Raw genomic sequence first — 15,644 nt, 5'->3', positions numbered from 1 at the left:
TCTTATACCTTATATGTATTCAGTTCTTCGCTTTTTTTCTTGACGTCCAGCGTAGTTTGGCATCTAATGTTATACTGTTATACATAAATACTTTGCAGTATCTACATACTGCAAAGTATGTAGATACTGCAATTCTGGTATCTGGGAATTCTAGATTGTACTGCTGTATGTTGTATTTTTTTGTTGGTAAAATTAACATGAACAGATCTAGCTTCATTCAGTATGATTCTTAATTTTTATGCCCATTTATGGATTTGGTTAACTGCTATTTTTACCTTGTTGGTCGCATATTGACCAGTCGTTTCTACTGCTGGGATAGCCGTATCATCAGCAAAGGTGGCATCTATGTTATCTTCCAGTATAGGTTTAACTTATGTATTAAACCGTCATGCCAGACTTTATCGAAAGCTTGCGCAACTTCAAGGAAGACAGTTGAACAGACTATCTTTTCTTTTGGAGATTTTTGATAATATTTTTGATTCTGTGAATCTCATTGATTGTTGAGTGCTCATTACTGAACCCAAATTGATGTGTCGTAATACGATTTTTGGCTTCAATAATTGGTTTGATTTTCCTGAGAAGAAGTATCACATGAATGACATTAAAGTTATTAATTTATGGTCATCAGCAAAAATTAAATTAAAGAAGTCCAACTGCTTATCAATAATACACCAGTGGACCGAGTAAAATAGTTATCCTACCTTGGTACAATAGTAAATGAACAATGGGATCACTCACAAGAAGTAAAATATAGAATAGAGAAGGCTGGGAGTGCATTCAACAACATGGCCAAACTTTTAAAAGCCACAATCTTAATCTGAAGATATCCTCCTATGTAAGTAAGGCTCCTACGATGTTATATTTCTCAATATTATACTACGGAGTTGAATCCTGGACACTTACTGAAGCGATGGAGAAGTCTTCGAGATGTGGCTATACAGTCGAATCCTAAGGAGATCATGGACGGACCAGATTACCAACGAGACCGCACTACGAAGAATGGGAAAAGAAAGAGAAGTGATGTAAACAATTAAAAGGAGAAAATTGGAATATCTCGGATACGTAATAAGAAAGGGCACTAAATAAAGATTACTGAAAATAATCCTTCAAGGTAAAGTATTCGGGAAGCGAGGATTTGGAAGAAGGCGAAAATCATAGTTAAAAAACCTGAGGAAATGGTTCTCCACAATAAAAACTAATTTATTTAAAGCATCAGTTAATATAGTCCAGAGAAATAAGGTTTTTGTTGGGACACTTGATCAGCCAGGTTGCAAATGGATTTTTTGGCTACTATACAGGGTGTTTCATTAATAATTGTCCATATAGTAACTGGAGAAACCTTATCGCAAAATACGAAGATTTAACCTAAAACACTTAAATAAAATGTGGTTCCTTACTGAGTTACAGGGTGTTTTATCTAAAAATTTAAATAATATTTTTGCTTAGCATTTTAAAACTATGCGACGTATCGTTTTCATACTTGGCAGAAAGTGCGACTACTAGACACTCTACTAAATTATGATAAACAAACGTTTCTAGCTACTATCAGAGGCGTACGACAGGGGATGGTGAATGGTTGACCCTTCTCAAATTCTACGCCACTGAAGGAATTACTATTTTAGTGCCATTTTTAGATTCTACAATACTTTCTACGTAAATAATATACTCTTCATGGGTAACGATAAAGTCATTAGTTTTCGAGATATTTAAAGTTAAATATGAAACTGCACAGTTATTTTGATTAATTTATAATATGATTCATATGATTAAAATTTAAAAATTATTTGTATCCAGTACTTTAAAACTATTTGGCGTATCCTTATCATACTTGGCAGAAAGTGTAGGTACTGTACACCCTACTAAATTAAGATAAATAAACGTTTCTAGCTACTACCAGAGGCGTACGACAGGGGATAGTGGCTGGTTGACCCTTCCCAAATCCTACGCCACTGACGAAATTGTTATTTTAGTGTAATTTTTTGATTTTGCAATAGTTTTTATGTAAATAATATACTGTTCATTCGTAACGATAAATTGATTAGTTTTCGAGATATTTGAAATTAAAAATGAAGCGACACAATACACTGATCAAAATAACCGTGTCGTTTCATTTTTAACTTCAAATATCTCTAAAACTAATGACTTTATCGTTACGAACGAAGAGTATATTATTTTCATGGAAAGTATTGGAGAATCCAAAAATTTAACTAAAATAGCAATTTCGCCAGTGGCGTAGAATTTGGAAAGGGTCAACCATTCACTTTCCCCCGTCGTACGCCTCTGGTAATAGCCATAAACGTTTGTTTAACATAATTTAGTAGCTTGTACAGTATCTATGCTTCCTGTCAAGTATAAAAAGGATAAGTCGAATAGATTTAAAATGCTGAGCAAAAATACTTTTTAAATTTTTAGATAAAACACCCTGTAACTCAGTAAGAAACCACATTTTATTTAAGTGTTTTAGGTTAAATCTTCGTATTTTGTGCTAAGGTTTCTCCAGTTACTATATGGATAATTATTAATGAAACACCCTGTATACGTAATACATTATAAATACAAAAATGCCCGTCACAGTTCGGACGAGAAACTTAGTTATTAACAAATAAGGGTCAAAAATGGCAGTTTTTTCGTTTAAATCGCTACAGGTAAAAATAGGGTAATTAAAAATCTTATTTATAATATTCTTCTTTTTGTAGATGAGCCAATGTTTAAAACGGCAGTTTTTTAATTTTGGTCCGATCCTTTTTTGTTTCGAAAAGTGCAAAATAAGACTAAAATTAAAAATGTGCTATAACTTTTGCGAAAATGACCTTAAGACTCTCATATTACACGAAAAGTTAAGTCAAATATTCCATATAATGTACAAAAATTTTTAAGACGATTCGTCAATTAGTTTAAATTTTATAAAAATAAAAATGTATACCATTTTTATTCATTCAGTTGCGGTGCGAAACCAAAACTGTCTTAATTTTTACTCAGATCAGAGAGTGCAGCCAGCACTCTTATCGACGATTTCACCTCTTGTTAGAGGTTTATCAGAGACTTCATAGGCTGCTTTCTCTGGCCCAGGTAAAAATTTTCGACATATTAATCCCCCATTGCAACTGACGAAAAGGTAGTAGGTGCGTAGCCGCATCTGCTAAATAAAAGACTAAGTTTTTCAACCTAATAAAAATATTTGTATATTAAATATTTTTAAAAGATTTTTAATTGAAAAACTTATTCGCCCATTTTCCTGGTGACACCTCCAAGGCTTCTGCAATATGCAAGCCAAATGGGTGCTGCAGTGAAGACAAAAGGGAAGGAATTCTACACTATGCAATTCACAACCCCCGTCTGCAGCGTGGTGAAGTTCCAACGGAAAATGGACCTCCTGGAATACTCCTCCGAGACCGCTTGACCGATTTTTTATGAAATTTAATATGTATATTCGGTAGGTCTTAGAATCGGTCGTAAACTATTTTTCATATCCCTGAGTGATAAGGGGAGTTCCCCTCAACATTTTGTAATGTTAGGTGGGGTTGTGTGTACATAACGTACTCTATAAGACTACGAGTACATACAAATTAAAAAAATTATGATCAAAATCCATCAACAAGTTCCAGCGATATTAATCGCAGCATATGTTTGCAGAATCAGTTTCATTTTTTGAGTGCACGTATTTTAGTAATTCCCCTCCAACGACCACGAATTAATTCCGTTCGGACGCCATTTTTAAAGCTTTATTAACCACTCTGTTGAAGTTCAAAGTTTACTCAAACTTTTACACATAACCTATATATCTTCAACTTCAAAATGGCTCTAGTTAGGTTGCTTAATTGTTATGAACCAAGTAGCCGTCAATTAAATAAAAACAAAGTGGATAACTTTGACTGTAATGAACCTAGGCGAAAAGTTTTTCTTTGATTATTTCATTCATAGGAGATTCTGGCCAATAGAAAGCTCCAGAAATCTAAATTACACTGATAATTTTTGATAATTTCCCGTCGTCAAGTATATTACGTCAGATGCCCTTCGTTGCTACGATCAGTGACATTTTATTTTATTTATTTAGCGTATGGCTCTATCACAGTTTTTGTATAAAAATAAAGATCACAATACATTAAAAAATAATAATAATTAATTTTTATAAAAGAAAATTTAGTTGATAAATAGATTATTATTATCAGTGACATTAATGAAAATTAATGTTTTCAAAATTATAAAAGTGATGACTTTCAACCGTCAAATATGTATTTATAACAAGTGTGTGTTTAATTGTACTAATTTGTACTTACATAAATAAATTACAATAAAATTTTGGTTTTGAACAGTTTTATTCATGAAATAATCGCAACGAATTGCACTCGATCTCTAAAATTAATATAGAATTTTAGAGCTCTTGTGCAGCTACTACTGAAAATTCGTATAAAAATACCAGTTTTTTCAAATTCCATTGTAATTTTAGCCTATAGTCAATATTAACGTCAATATTGAAAAGAAGAACACATCAAAGTGGTAAAGACGGTGAAAACGGTTCCCCAATAGGAAGACGATCAGTGGAAAGACCACGAAAAAAAATGGAATGACAACTTACTGGAGGAAAATTGGAAAACAGATAGAGTCATTTCTACACAAAAAGAAGAAGACGAGCAAGAAATATTAGCTTGTTTCTGAGAAAATAAATAAAACTGATTGTATTAACTTGTTTTAAAAACAAACCACAAAAATAAAATAATAGTACATTATATACCGCGGGACTGAAGTAGTACATTTAATCCTGAAGGTAAAGTTTATGGCCCGACCGCAGGGAGGGCCATAATTTACCTGAAGGATTAAATGTACTTCAGTCGCAAGGTATATACGATACTTTTCGTACTTCCGGTATGATTTTATTAATTATTTCAATAATTTCAATCAGTTTTTTCTCTCTTCAACTCATTTAATAAACTGTCTTTAAAATAAGTTACCATAGTAACATTGCGTTGTGACAGTTATAATTTAGAAACATTGTCATTACTAGTGTCATTGTAAAGAAACATTGTTATTGATAATTATTGGTATCATGAGTGAAGAAGGTGTATCTGATATTGATAAAAGAGCAGCCGAAGTAGGTGAAGAATTGTTACCACCGAAATCTAGAAAACTATACGAGCAGCAGTACGATGCTTTTAAAAAGTGGTGCCGCTTAAAAAATGTGAGACAACCTACTGAAAATGCGCTGTTAGTCTACTTCGATGATAAATCAAAAGCGGTTTGTGCCTCAACTCTCTGGGCACATTACTCAATGCTGAAATCGGTTATTAACATTAGAGAAGATATTGATATAAGTAAATTTCCAAAATTATTAGCTTTTTTGAAGAGAAGAAATGAGGGATTTAAGCCAAAGAAGTCAAGAATTCTCACGTCTGAGCAGGTAGATCAGTTCTTACGGGAGGCTCCGGATGATAAATATTTAATGCTTAAGGTAAATTTGGAAATTTGTTTATATTCAGAAATTTTAAGAAATCAATTTTTTTGTAGGTTGCACTTATTTTGGGCGTTGCGGGAGCTTGTCGTGGAAAAGAGTTGGTTGATTTAGAAATCGACGATGTGAGAGATTTGGGCGATTCCTTCCTAATTGCGATTAGAAACACCAAAAATAAAATTGACCGAAATTTTGTGATCAAAAATTCAGAAAACAGTGCCATCAGTTTTGTGGCGATATTTCGGAAATATGTGGCATTGCGAAAGACAGGGACAACTCATTCAAAATTTTTTGTTCAATACATCAACAAAGAATGTACTACGCGAGTAGTAGGAAAAAACATGTTTGGTACAATTCCACGGCAAATAGCAGCTTTCTTGAAATTAGAAAATGCGACGTCTTATACGGGACATTGTTTTAGACGCACATCTGCGTCTTTGTTAGCTGATTCGGGAGCAACAATAGACGTGCTGAAGAGACATGGAGGATGGAAATCCTCCAACGTGGCCGAGGGATATATTGAATCGTCTATTAAAAATAAACAAAAAATTTCAGATAAAATATTTGGTCAAGTCGCCGATTCGTCCACTATAGTTATGCCACAGTCCTCATTCTCGCTTCCTGTTTCCGCAGGATCTTCGAAACAAACACCAGTTCAATATGAAAAGGACCTATCTGTTACTCGTCAGTTACCTGCTGCATTAACCCAGGAAAGACTGGTCAATATGACGAACTGTCACAATATTAATTTGAATATTAACGTTAATTACCATTCTAATTAATTATATTTTTCAATAAAATATCCCTTAAATTCGTTTGTTTGTGATTTAATCGTTCCGGGAGTTTCGTCAATATTTAATCCCGGAGGGATTAAATGTGACACTTTAGTACCTGTCACAAGGGAGTGAAGTTGTCACTTTAGGCCCGGAAGTACGAAAAATGTTTTATACCGTATGCTTAGCTGTGTGGAAAAATATTTTCAGAAAAAAAAGACGTTAATCATTAATCACTTCAGAAAGTCTTTTTGAAAATTAAAACCCTTGGAATGAATAATGCCTATCCCTAAATTTACATACGTTTAAAAATAGCTGCGAGTGTATGAAAATCGGTAAAAGCATTGAGGACAACACAAAAGCTTCTGAAAATCTGAATACATAAATCTTTAATTCCGGCTTTTCAACTCTGCCGCCGAAAGCGTGACACGCCAGTGCTAAAAAAACAAAAGAAGGTGTGTTTGGAGAAAAGTCATCGATAAAACTGACACACCTGCAAAGGATATTATGCAAAGAAATAAAGTATCACGAAAATTTATAAAGTTTATGTGTGTGTGTGTGTGTGTGGAAGTATATCATCATGTCTATCGAATGAGGATTGCGTGGAAAGTTTTAGTAGCAATTTCAAAATTTGAAAACCAAAACAACTATGATATACCTGATGGAAAGCTTTTATCATATTATGAAATAACGTGACACAATAACGTTTTTACTTTTAAATGAATCGTTTATTATGTTAACGATTCTATGGCCTATTCACTCAATAATAGACTGGTCTATAGTTGCGTATATTGGAATTCAACACCACAACAATTGATTGTTTTACAATATCGTCATTTTGATGGTATTGATTTGTATTGATGTTTTTGTATGTATTAGTTTCTTCCTTTCATTCTTTGGCAAGAAAATGTGTATGCGGTTTACCAACCAAATAACTAGAGATGTTCGTCACTCCCATCGGATGGCAAAATGAAGTAAAGTACCTTGGGGTCGCCATGGGCAAGGAACTCACGTTCACGTCCCATGTACATAAGGCATAAGGCAAAAATAGTACGAGCCATTATCAGAAGCCTGGATGGAATAAGAAGCAAATTAACATTCAAAATTCCACTTCCCGTGTACCTGAATAATTTGATTTTTTCTGAAGATAATGAATACATGAAAGACAATTTACGAACATAATCAAAAACTGTAAATATAAATTGTGGCAATAAAATTTACCCTGTATTTAAGTAATTTTGTTAAAACAAAACAGGCATGTTTGTTTTAACAAAACAAACATGTTTGTTTTGTTGTTATTTTTTTAAACACTGTAGATTTATATAATTATTGTATATTATAATTGAAAAAAAGAAAAGAACAAGAAAAAAAGAAAAAAAAAAGAGAAAAAAAACTAAGAAGATGTAAACCTCCGAGATGTTGAATCGGGTTTATGTCTTAGCGTAGTAAAAAAACAATTAATAAAAAATAATAATAAAAAAAAAATAATAAAAAAGCAAATTAAAAATATAATAAAAAAAATACAAAAAACAAATATTTTCAAAAAAATATTTGCAACCAAAACAGTGCATTATTTAGATAGTAATTCTAATATGTTAGTTTGTTATGTATTATAGTTAAAAATACAGAAAAAATTCCTTTGATTAAAAAAATTGTTTGTTTTTAAAAGTAACAAAATGTCGGGTTAATTGGCTCGGCCAAGGCCATTAAATTCACACAAAAAAAACATTCAAAACAAAGACAAGACATCATAGTCATCATCATCATACTGCCCATCCTAACATACGCATCTCTCGAATGACGACAGACTTGCAAGACGGACAGATAGAAGATCTGAGCTGTCCACAACGGAGCACTACGAGAATCAGCGAACATTCCTGAATACGTAACGGAAAGATTCCTTTTCAGAGACACCCAACAGATCAAAATATTAGACCAGATGAAGTAGATTGTGATGGGTAATTCTTCTAAGACGACAGACTCAGTAAAACACAGGTTAAAACAAAATAAACATATTCGGTTTAATTATTTACAGATCAAAAGAAATAAAAATAAAATATCATTATATTCGTCGCCGAGTCGCAGCAAAGTCCCCCTCAGGATAGACGTCTGAAAAAAAGAGCAAAATTAACAATAATATGAAATGTTCTTACACCTCAGCACAATGTAAGTTTGCAAAACATTCACTCTATTCAAATATATAAATTTATCGGGATCTCGCTCACCACCGTCTACTTATGAGCCGTAAATTACCTCACCACGGTACACCTTGCGGCACTAGTTGGCCTGCCTTAGCTTGCGAGATCACGTGACCACGGTACTCAGGTCGGCCTGCCTAGCTCACCTCGCTTGGCTGGTAGTGGAGCCCAGAGCTTTCGCTTCAAGACTGTCGGATCTCTGCTTGTGGCCTCCTTAAATATCCCTTGCCTGTGTTGTTTCGGAGAAGTGGAACTGAGTGGGGCATCTGCGCGATTTGTGAAACTCGCACGGTTCTAAGTGTCGATGCGTGTTCGACGTATCGGCGTATCATTACAAGATAATGTCGAAATTGTTCTGGGATTTTGATGTCTATGTAGATGTTGAGTGTTCTTCTTCTTCTCCCTCTTCTTCTTCTTCTTCTCCTTCTTCTTCTCCTTCTTCTTCTTCTTCTTCTTCTTCTTCTTCTTCTTCTTCTTCCTCTGGTAGCACTACAACCCGGGGTGGGTCTTGACTGACTGCACAACTCGCATACATCTCGAACGGTCGTCCATCATAGTTGGGTCAGTGGGTAGCCCCATTGTTCTTAGATCTGCCCCCCAGATCATATATTGTCTCTCCATCGCATTCGTGGGCGTCCTAAGAGTCTTCTTCCTGTGGGGGCTTCCTCCCAGATCAGTTTGGCAAGGCGGTTATTAGAAAGTCTATGGACATGGCCAGCCCATCTTAGACGCTGAGATTTAATTTCTTGGACTACGCCGCTCGCCGTATACATCTGCTTGACCTCAGCATTTGTTCTCATTCGGTATTGGTTGCTATTAGGGGTGATAAGGTCCAAAGATTCTTCTGAGGATTTTTCTCTCAAAATATCTAAGTTTTCTTTCAATTGCTTTGGTTAGAGTCCACGTCTCACACCCATACAAAAGCATCGGTCTAATCACTGTTTTATAATATATTCTGATTTTGATGATTGTGTTAGGCTCTTAGATGTTGTTAAGTGTTGGTGTTTAGCTTAATTACTTATACTTTACCTTATTATTTATTGATATTTCGCTTACTGCATAGCATCTTAATTTATATTCCCTTATAAAAAGTAATAGAACATTTTTTGTTTCAGAATTCAATTCATCTCAAAGAAAACAACGCAAGGTAAGCATTTTAGGGTAAATGATTTTCTAAATCTCGTCCATAGCTATTATTTGTTCTAAAATTTCTCTGTTATAATTAATATCTAAAACATCCACAGTCTTGTAAGACTAATTAAGTGTAACACTAATTATTGTGGCGATACTCAATAACAAAAATCTTCTTGTTAAATACAATGAAAAGATCGCCAATTACAGATATCTGCAAATTTAAATACAAAGACAATACAGAATGGAAAGTACCCAGACAATAACTATCTAAGGCTGAATTTATTCCGAATAACCTCCTAGAAAACATAAAAATAAGAATAACACAAAAATCTGGGTCTGAATGAACATGTCTAAAGACTAAGCAGAAAATTGTACTACTTTCGACGTCCAGATGGTCCAGATGTGTACGAAGATTCTTGGGAGATACTCTCAAGTACACCAAGTCACCTATGGCTCGATAGCACGAAAAGAGCCCCACCAGAGCTCATTTTTTGAAGTTATACTGCTTTAGGCGCGATTGGGAAAATGTTAAGGGTGAATTTTTATAAAAGCGACAGTATGAAATTAGTCGCTAAATCTTTCATGTTACGTATAGTTAGGTAAATATATTTATTATAATTTTTGTGTCTTAGGATAATTAGTATTAAAATATGATGAAAAGAAAACTAAAAACTTGTGTAGAAAATCTGACGTTTTTTAGATTTTCTACGATTCGCCCAGGGAAAAATAATTGCGGGGAGGCTACAGTTCATAAAAAAATTACGTATTAACGTTATTTTTAATTTTTGGTATTATTTTAAGTATTAAAATTAGTTCAATATTTAAATAAAAATACAATTAAACTGTTTAAAATATATTTTTTCTCGGAATAAAATAGTTTTTCCAGAGGTAATTTATCCGGATTTTCACCGGTTATTACTTTAAAAATAAAAACCGGTTGTTACCGAGACAAATAGTCCTGTCGCCAGGGGGGGTACAACGGCCTCCTGTATTCAGATGGACTTACCCAAGTTTTTTTTATGTATTTTGACCTGTAGAACACGAATTTTTTGGGTAACAGTTGATCCGGATGTCGATAAGATTGTTATAAACCAAGAAGTTGAGGAATCACATAGCAGCGATTTCTCGCAAAACAAAACATTTTTTTGTATTTTTTGGGCCATTCTAACCAAAAAATGTTCCTACAAATTTTTTCGTAGGATGCATAGTTTTCGAGATAAACGCGGTTGAACTTTCAAAAAATCGAAAAATTGCAATTTTTGAACCCGAATAACTTTTGATTAAAAAATAAAATAGCAATTCTGCTTACCGCATTTGAAAGTTGAAGTCAAATTATATCGGTTTTAATTATTTGTATTGCTAAAAATGTATTATGTTATTGTTAAAAAAAGCTATAAACACCTAGTGTTTGAGTGATGTTTTTAACGATTTCTCATTTAAAATCGAACGAGTAGGTAGAAGAGGTAAAAGTGCAAGCGAGGCTATTTCTACGTAGCATGCATTAAAACGCATGTATTAGACACGGGAAACACCATGTGTTTATAGTTTTTTTTAACAATCAAAAAATAAATTTTTAGCAATGCAAATATTCAAAACAGATATAATTTTACTCAAACTTTGAAAGGCGGTAAGCAGAATTGCTATTTAATCTCTTATTCAAAGGTTATTCGGGTTCAAAAATTGCAATTTTTCGATTTTTTGTAAGTTCAACCGCGTTTATCTCGAAAACTATCCATCCTACGAAAAAACCTGTAGGAACATTTTTTGGTTAGAATGATCCAAAAAATACAAAAACAATGTTTTGTTTTGCGAGAAATCACTGTTATGTAATTCCTCAACTTCTTTGTTTATAACAATCTTATCGACATCCGGATCAACTGTTACCCAAAAAATTCGTGTTCTACGGGCCAAAATACATAAAAAAAACTTGAGTAAGTCCATCTGAATTAAGAAGGCCGTTGTACCCCCCCTGGCGACAGGACTAAAAAGAACAACCGGAAAAACCGATTATTGTGGAATAAAAAAAACCGTTTTTTTGGTTATAACTAGAGCTCGGGAAATATGCAAAAATGCATATTAAGTGCATATTTGCATATTTTGGATAAATTTTATAAGTGCATATGCATTTACTAAAAGTGCATATTTTAAGTTATTTAGGAAAAATCGCTTTAAAACATGCATTTTATCACCAAAAACCAAAATCTTTGATAACTTAAAAAGCATTGAATTATATAACTTTATAACAAATTTTCCTTAAAATTTGTCCCTCTATCGCGCAAAGTTTTGCGCAAGTTTTCATCAGTTTTCGTGAAAATCGATGGAGGTTTACCTAAATCAAATATAATAATTGATTTTTACCTTCAGTGACTGCACTATAGAAAAGAAATTGCAATTCAATAATCGAAATGCGCGTATTTTGCAAGCTCATAAATTAATTATAAACGCTAAGTATGTAGCCGCAAAATAATTAATTTTATTAGTTTTAATTACAATCCTCTCTTAAGCCGGGAAGAAGGGGAGGTTTTCTTGCGAAGGAGTAGTAGCTCAATAATCGAAATTCGCGTATTTTAAAAGTTTATTCTTAGAATTTATACGCTGTACGAATTATATCCGCGATACGGTATATTTTAATTTTTCTCGACATTTTTCTCTTGAGTTGAATCAATTAAATGGCTATTTGAGAGTTAAGGGAATAAGCTCAAAAAAGTAAACTATATACCTATATCCCTTCGAAAGCTCATAAATAGCTCGTAATTCTGCGGCAAATATCCACTAAATATCTCTATTTTTAAGTATAGAAAAAAATATTAAATTCCTGCCCAGTGTAATGAGCCCAAAATTTTTAATCTACGGTATATAAATATCTTATACAGAAGTAAAAACTTCAAATTGTATTCAATTATAAAATCATTTATTTAAAAACTATCTAAAAGTCATCCACATGGATTGCAAAACGTTTTCGTTCTAATCAGAACATCTTCAGTGCATTCCGCAAAGTAGTTGTAACTAGCACACCAATGAAGGTGGTAACTTCATAATATATGGCTTACATTATAAATTTTAATAAAATATTGTGACTACTAGTCGATGTTAAAAGATTAAATTATGTATGTGCCTAAAGAGCAACATGCTTCCTTGCTCGAAAAAACTAAGTACTTGCCATTTCAATTAGCACAGACCAACTTTTTTTTTTGGCTAAATGAAATGGCAAGTACCTAGTTTTTTCGACTCTTTAGGCACATACATAATTTAATCTTTTAACATCGACTAGTAGTCACAATATTTTATTAAAATTTATAATGTAAGCCATATATTATGAAGTTACCACCTTCATTGGTGTGCTAGTTACAACTACTTTGCAAAATGCACTGAAGATGTTCTGATTAGAACGAAAACGTCTTGCAATCCATGTGGATGACTTTTAGATAGTTTTTAAATAAACGATTTTATACCAGAATACAATTTGAAATTTTTACTTCTGTATAAGTTTTTTAAACTATGGTATACAACCAACTATTGGGATTTTCGCATTGATTGTATATAAATATCTTAGTTTAGCGCTATTTGTATTTTAGTTTCTACAAGATGGGAGGCTAGCTCAACAGGGGTGAAATAGATAGAAGATTTTCCGCGTATAAACAATTGTTACCAGATAGACGCCACAGTTTATCTCTAGAAAATTTAGAAAAGCATTTAATAATATAATATAGTTTTAACTTTAATAATAATGTAATAAAGAATGATGATGATGATAAATATAAAGAATACATGAATATAATGATGTAGGTGATAGAAATTTCAAGAAATATTTTTGGGACTTTGGCATAAAATAAATTAAATACCTTCAATACAAAGATTGCTGCGCTTTATATTTATATGCATGAAATGTATAAAAGCATATTTTAGTGCATATTTCAACTGTTTTTTGTGCATATTTCCATGCATATTTCAGGGTTTTTTAAGTGCATACTTCCCGAGCTCTAGTTATAACCGACAGGATTTTCCCATCCCTACTCATAGCCTTAACATATTCCAAGAACTTTGTAGGGCATACAGCCTCCAAAACTGCAGATACATATAGTAACCCATGTAAATTGACCTATAACTTTTAACTAGATATTACTAATAAAACATAGTAATAAAACGAGCGTAGCTCGGGGGGTAGCTACCTTGACATATACGCTGTATGTATCGCATCGTCTTCCGGTTAGCGAAATCTCATTTTGCTTTATTAGACTCGTAAAATCCGTTATGGTCTTACCTTTATTATTTTTCCTCAGTGATGACGCCGCGTTAAAATTTATTAAACGCTAAGGACAACGAGAGCTTTTTTTAAATAAGTCATAAAGACTTATGTTTAGTGTCACTTTTATAGAATTATATCTGGAGTAATACTGTTTGATGTGTGAACGTAACGACGTATTCTGAGGAAAGAATGCGATTTTATTGTGAAATTAAAAAGGTATGACAAATTTTTTGTAGTAAGACAATTAAAATTTCACGAAAGGGCGTCTGTAACACGATGAGGAATGAAAGCTATAAACACATCAATCATAGTTACAACTTTTCTTCTCATTCTTCCTCTTTATACGCAATTCTGCTTGTTCATTGGCGGATTGACACCTGTATGGAAGGTTGTCGGTCGGCCGATACTTCTACCGATTGGTGATTTATCTCTTGGTATTTTGACCACATGAGATGTGGGAGGTTGGGAGAAAACCGTGGATGTCACTAAATGGGTGAAATTTAGTTAAATACGCCGTCTTGTAGATTTTAACAAATAACTCCTTTTTTACACCCATAGTATTAGGTGAACTACGCTCTACAATAAATGACATTAAAAATAAATCGTCATCTGGGACTGATGGCCTCACTCTTAAAATGTTTTCTGCTCTACCTGATTGCACTTTAAACCATCTTACTACCTTAATAAACAGGTCATTCGAAACTGGAGTTTTTCCAAGCTGCCTTAAGACAGCGATAATTATTCCTATACACAAAGGACGCGATAAAGATCTTGCTTCGAATTATCGCCCTATTGCACTCCTGCCCACGTTGTCGAAGATAATTGAAAGTCTGGTAAAAAAAAAAAGAATCTTATCTTTTCTGTTGAAATACAAATTGCTTACTCCACATCAATTTGGATTCCTGAGTGACAAATGCACGAATGATGCTATGTTCTTCCTTTTCGATCATGTTTACTCCAGTCTAAACAACCATCACTCAACAGCAACAATTTTCTGTGATTTCTCTAAAGCATTCGATTGTGTAAACCATAACATCTTGACTGACAAATTACAGCACTATGGATTTAGGGGAAAGGCTCTTAAATGGCTTAAATCATATCTTAATAAAAGAAGTCAGTTTGTAAGGGTTGACACGAAGACGTCTTCTTGCATGCCATTAGGATGTGGGGTACCTCAGGGGTCAGTTCTAGACCCTATATTGTTTCTGATATACATAAATGATATCTCTAGTCTGAACATTAAAGGTAAAATATGTCTCTTTACAGATGATACTAGTATTACTTGGAGTAACACGGATATTATGGATCTTCGCAATACCATAGCTACAGACCTAGTCACCATTAAATCGTGGTGCGATTCGAATCTCCTGTTATTTAACGTTTCTAAAACCAAAGTCCTACCTTACAACAGTATGATGCAACCTTTAGTACTTAATAACAACAGTCTAGAGGTAGTTGAATCGGTGAAGTTCTTAGGGCTTATTGTGGATGTCTCTAAAATGGAACTTGCACATTGATGCCTTACACAAAAAATTAAGTTCTGCTTGTTTTGCGCTAAGATAAGTTGCTACGGAAATGAATTTGTCAACATCTAGGACCGTTTATTATGCCCTTTTTGAGTCTCATCTTCGGTACGCCCTTCCATTCTGGGGTACATGTTGTGCGACTCAATTTGAGCGTATTTTTAAACTACAGAATAGAGCTCTTCGTTACTCCCTGAGACTTAATAGCAGAGTTCATTGCCAAGAATTCTTTAAAAAAATTAAAATATTAACTCTTCCTTCTTTGTTTGTTTTTGAATCCGTTTGTTTAATCCGCAAACATGCATCAGAAGGTCCAGAGAGACC

General features: G+C 33.5%; 1 protein-coding gene across 11 annotated transcripts in view; it reads left to right on the top strand.

The window, feature by feature from the left end:
* The window catches only part of LOC114326616 (hemicentin-2-like), a 1,177,760-nt gene that overhangs the window by 833,721 nt on the left and 328,395 nt on the right, over window positions 1-15,644 (top strand). For all 11 annotated transcript variants that reach the window (XM_050647788.1, XM_050647791.1, XM_050647781.1 and 8 more), the window contains one exon: window positions 9,533-9,564. The gene's annotated coding sequence lies outside the window, so the exon portion shown is untranslated. The remainder of the gene's footprint in view (window positions 1-9,532; window positions 9,565-15,644) is intronic.

The sequence above is a fragment of the Diabrotica virgifera genome, chromosome 3, assembly GCF_917563875.1.
Source record: "Diabrotica virgifera virgifera chromosome 3, PGI_DIABVI_V3a".
Lineage (NCBI taxonomy): Eukaryota > Metazoa > Arthropoda > Insecta > Coleoptera > Chrysomelidae > Diabrotica > Diabrotica virgifera.
The sequence above is the reverse complement of the archived record's forward strand: the minus strand, read 5'-3'. Positions and strand labels throughout refer to the sequence as shown.